Source organism: Halyomorpha halys, unplaced genomic scaffold, assembly GCF_000696795.3.
Source record: "Halyomorpha halys isolate HHAL.00 unplaced genomic scaffold, Hhal_1.1 Scaffold1739.1, whole genome shotgun sequence".
NCBI lineage: Eukaryota > Metazoa > Arthropoda > Insecta > Hemiptera > Pentatomidae > Halyomorpha > Halyomorpha halys.
This window is the reverse complement of record NW_027111325.1, coordinates 45,621-51,682: the sequence shown is the minus strand read 5'-3', so window position 1 is coordinate 51,682 and position 6,062 is coordinate 45,621.

The following is a 6,062-nucleotide window of genomic DNA, read 5'->3' as shown; positions in this document are numbered from 1 at the left end:
CGGATCGATCAGTATGCTGTGTAATGTAGCAACCCGATGTATTTGGGCAGTATGAATAAAGTATTTTTTTCTCTCTAAAAACCATTCGTTTAGTTCCTGTGCTAACCAAATATCAATAATTTAATACAATATTTTTTTAATCATTAGATCAGATTATGATTGTTTCAGATCCATGAGCAAACATTTTTCCAACACCTAATATCGTTAAATACCGCGACTGGTGCTTTTCATTTTAAATTTACTGCTTCGTTGAATATTATTATTTGTTAATGCTGCTAAATTTTTCCTTTAGTAAATTTATTTAAGTAAAAAAAAAATTGATAAAATATAGTTTTTATCGGGAAACAATACCGAGGACAATTTTTGAGTATAAAAAGATCAAATAAAATTCAAAACTTTATTTATATTGCAAATTTTTGCCAATTCCTTAGTGCATTAGTCAAATATGATTGAAGTAGTACATTTAAAAAATATTTAATATACAATAAAACGGGAAGTACGGTGGCACAGTAAGGCACTGTGCTACTAACTCTAAGAACTCAGATTCGAATCCGGTTGTAGCAGATATTTATTTATTCATTTACTGTAACCTTGAGTGAATCATGTGAGTTCGAAGGGTCCATCTCTCTAGGGTCCATCTCTCTAGGGTCCATCTCTCTAGGGTCCATCTAGCCTATCTAGCCTAGGTAATACCTTGCGGTTGAGCGTGATCATGAAACACAATTGTTAAAAAAAAAATTGCACTTTTTAGCAAAATAATAAACTCCAGACCCTTTATGGGTTCTAGTAGTACAGATTTTTACTTTTACTTACCTATATATGGTATGTGTAGTTAGGAAAAGTATTTTGACCGTGCAAAATTTAGGACATGGGTTTGTGTGTTGGTGCGTGCGTACTTGTATTATTGTCAGCCTAGCTCAAAAATGAAAATTAAACGATACTGAAATACATATTTAAGAGGGAATTTAAAACAATAAAGGAAAAATAAAACTATTTATTTATTTATCAACAATTAATTTCTGTTAAGGAAGTTGAATTTTCTTCAGTTCGATGACATCAAAATTCTTTCCAACTCTTCTCCCAAAGTTTCTCTCCCCTTCCCCAGAGTAAGGGTAAGAGGCTGTTAATCCGGGTTCTTATTTATACTGCTCCATTCCTTTCAGCCGAGAAAGCTTGCAATGTTCCCGCTACTTCCTTGAGCCTCATTTCCCGTTGATCTTAGACTAACATCTTTTTAAGGATGATCAAGATGGCAATTGCAACCTACTCTAAGGGTTATTTCTATGAATTGTTCCCTATTATACCAAGATATTACCGGATTTTTTTTCTCTTTTCAGTAGCCTCAGCAATAAATTAATAGCAATTTGACAAAGATCAAAAAAGCTTCTTGATTCAGGTTCAACGGAGATCGTTTTATTTTCCTTATATTAAAACAATAATAATAATAAATTGTTATATTCAAATACACAGGAATTTAATAAATTCTGAATCAACTTACAGTGTTTACAGTGTGTTTCTAAAAATGTAATGATTTTTTTATGTCATTTCTAAACTGTCGGTGAAAAGTGTGTTAATTTTTGTTTCTTCTTTTAAGAATTATGTGCCCATAGATTTTATAAAAAACGTTTCGGTACCAGCACTATTGAGAGTGAGTTAAACAGGTTACAAGCTTAAAGACTTGGATTAATTTTTAATTAAAATCATTTTTAATTTTTAAGTTGGATCCATTAGACTCTAACTCAATAATTAAATATGCAAATTTTACCTCACTAGTTAAAGATTATTTTTTATATACCTGAGTTCCTCAAAAATTTAATTATTTATGTTTATTTATTTGTTTTTTAGAAGAACTATTTTAGTTTTGTTTTATTTATTCCAAAATGTATCTAATTTTCTTTAATAAAAAAAAAGAAAGAAACTTACAAAACTCTTACATCATGAATTTTGAGATACTCCTTGGTTGAAAGTGGGCATGAATATAATTAAAATTAAGTTATATTTGTACTTACCATTAATTTATTTCAGAACACTATGTAATGTACAATGATTCTGGAAAATGTAGACATCCGCCCTCAAGTAATTTTTTTAATTAATAAAAAAATATTTGTGAATAAGAATCCACATTTATATAATTTAGGTACTAAAAGCGTCGTGACTGAAGTATAATAAAACGTACAGATAATTTTAATTTGTATTAGCGTTATTAAAAATATAATTTTATGCTGTTAATGTTAGAAATTGATGTTAGAGGTATTGCTGCCGCGGTTTTCTAAAATAAAGCACAATTTGGTATTCAATTTTTAACTATTTTATCGTACAGTTCGTATTATATAATAAAAAGACTTCGTACGACAATAAAACGACTAATCTCTCACATGTGGTCCAATATCTATGGTTTATGGGTATATACTAGCGACACCTGATACTCCAGAAAGAAATCAATAAGTGTAGATTGATAACACTAGCACCTAGGCCAGTTCGTTGGTACATTGTCCACTAATTGAATATAACCCGCAATAAATTGATAGTTTCGTGCGTAATTTTACACACTGATGTAGCTGTACAACCAAAAACGAGTCTCACTTAAAATTCTGCTGAGAGACCTAGAACACTAAATTATTTTCGGCTCCATATTCCATCATATATACTCAATTTATTCATTCACAAATATAGAATATTTGCTGAATCTCTTAAGTATAAGATCCCGCAAAACCTTCCTTTAAAGGAGGGGTATGGACACGTTGGCCAATCGACTCTTTCGAAAACTGTTCAACCCTAAACTGTACAGTCTCTGTAAAGATGGATTACTAATTAGACTGTTAGAAAACGGACTGTACGATGCGATAGTGTGTCGAATAATTGACAAAGGGTTAATTATCTCAATCATCTATTTGACGTAGAACACGGTAGGTTCGACGAACTGAACATCGATTTTCGAAATAAATTTGCACAAGCTGCTGGTGTTCTGGCATGTTTATTTATTCGTGCCAAAATGGTTAAACATACTTAGCACAGTTGTTAGCTATTAAATTGGTTATGATTAGATATACAAAAAAATACCTTTTATTATGTTCTTGTGTTGTGAAACCAAAATAAATTGGCAGAGAAGGGATAGTTTAATGTTCAGGTCTGATGCTTCGCCGCTGGAACGTTTCTCCGAAAAATAGGCCTATTTTTTTTTTTTTTTTTAGAAGGATTGTGGTATATTTTAATTTATTGATTTTTGTTTTCACAGCTCCAATGATATTCCCTTTCACTTAACTATATATGGAATATATGGTAAATGGAAGTATTCCGATCATGTAAAATTTCAATTCGAAAAGACTGGAATGTTACAACGTTTTTGTTAAAATTGACCAACCGAAAAAGAAATCGATTTTACTTTTTTTTTTTTTTTGATTTTTTCAAAATATTGCAAGATTTGTTTTATCTTCTCAGAAATAGTCTGATAGGGCTTAAATGAATTTTTTTAAATGTCTCCTCCTAAAGAATCTTCAATTTTGATTATTTGAAATAAATAATCAGTTATTATTGTTATAAAAAATACAATGTCTAAATAAAGAACACTAAAGAATTAAATAAATAACTAAAAGGGATAGGAGCGGAGTCATAAAAAGCCAAGACCGCTCGATCTCTTCCAATGGTATTCATAAGGCCTATACTATTAAACTGTTGTATTATTGACAGAAACAAAAATTGTATTCGTTTTTTTTGTCATCTAGAAAAATTCTAATATAAATTTTTATAGTAGGTGAACGTTGTGTGATGCGCGCACTGCACCAAACATTTTATTTATTTTACTTTCTAAAACCAAATGATACTTTTTTCTGATCTGTAATGGATAAATTTTTAATTACAATTATTAATCATAAAGAATGATAAACACTTGAGCATTATCTTCGATTTTTTTTTTAATTTAATAAATTTTATTTTCCTTAATAGTTTATCAGTTCTTTAGAGAGTATTCTTAAGCTAAAAGATGTCGGGATGATCCTTGCTCTTCATTAAGGTATTGGTCAATATTTAATTAAAGTCAGGTCAGACTACTCATTAGCATGCATCCTATTCTCTGAGCCGTGTCCTACGATTTAGGTCGTTACTGAGGGACGAGGTCTACATGTCGCCGGCTGTCATTGTTTGTTTTTAGGAAATGTTCGGAGTCGCATATGAAAATAAATCCTTCGCCCAGCATTCATCTGAGGCAAGGTCAAATGTACAATTGTTAATTGACTTAGAAGAACTGTAAGATGATAATCTGCATTATCGTCCAGAAGAGTATTAGTCCTTTTATTGTACGATAAATATTACATATATTACATGTTTTTTATTTTAATTTATAAAATAACTAATGAGACATAAAATATTATATCTTATTAATTATAAATAAGTTACTTTATTAGCATTTACTGCCGCGGTAGGACTGACGCATTAGTTCTAACAGTGAATTTACTGTTACATTTATATGCTTTAACAGTAAATCGTCGTGCATAAACAAGTTTTGACCTCATGAGTTTTCCAACTGACTGTCTTTAAGTTTAACTTAGGTTGACAGGAAACGTACACTATTCCAATGTCTCTCTTTCGTAACAGTATTTCGTTGACCGAAAAAATTGTGCCTCAAAACAGTATTACTTCATTATTGAGTTTATATTTCATGTATAACTCATTTAACCAGTTCATTTAAAATGCTTGAAAAAAAGAGTGCATTATTTGTAACATAATTGGAGAGTAATGTATAAATATAGATAAACTGATAATACATTTTTAAAAGAATATAAAATAGTAAATTGTTGAAGAAAAGTACAACTAAATTGATTATAAAAAATATATGGATTAAAAGAAAGAAGATACTACTGTGTCATAATATATATATAAATAAATAAATAAAAATAAAATATCAGACGCCAGACGAAACAATTCATTTAACGGTATCAATCTCATGGAAATCTTTTAATTTTCTCATAATTATCATATTATAACAGGCTTGCAATCTTACTTGTTAATTAATGTGACAGGATGGTGTAACCTTATTAATGGTTTTCTTTTTTTATCGAATGTTAATGCAAACCCAGTTTCCGATTTCTATGTCATCACTTGAAAATAAATTGGTGTACTCTGTCAAGACAGAAAAAGTAGATTGGCTTACCATTATTGGACTCATTTAGCTTTAAGATAACAAGCTGACATTTTTCAGGACTACAAATCAGTACTATGCTAAATATGTACATCGTTTCTTCGCCTTTATAAAACTTGTACCCTTTTATTTATCCATAATAGTAATTTTAATGCTATTAGGCGAATACTAAAATAAGTTTATTATAGGTATGTAGAGAATGAAAAAGTTAACCGAAAGTAATATGTTAAATATAAAAATATTCGTTAAATATTGCATTTCTTTATTTATTTAAAAAAACAAGAACAAATATACGTATTAACCGTCGTAACAGTACTGACGCACAAGGCCTGGGGTAACAGTATCACTAAATGTAATAGCAGTGTATAAACTGTCACATGTATACGCCTATTTACATATTTATTATAATTATCATACATTACCACATAATTATTCTTTATCAAAAATGATCTTTAACTAAATAACATATTAATAAAATATTAATTAAATAACAATCATTATCACCTTCGTAGCTCCTTTAATCAATACATATGTTTACTATAAAGGATAAGAAGAACAAATAATTTATTTAGATAAAAGAGCTATGATAACATCCATAGTTCCCCCCCCCCCGAATTCAAACGAAAACGACAACAAGCCATGTTTGAAAATTTGGTTTATTACATATTATTTTTTTTTTTCATTGATTTAGAAAATTGTATTAAATATGGTCCGACAAGATGACTACATTTATCGGCCAGTGCCAAAATACAACATAAATATGATAGACATAAGTGAAATTTATTAATTACAATTTTTACTAGTTGTTAGGATTCCTGTATTATATAAGCTAGATCAGTACAATATGAATTGATCACTAGTGATAAAACTAATAAATCAACTAACAAGTACTAAAATGAAAATAAAGTAAAAAAAAAAATAATTATTA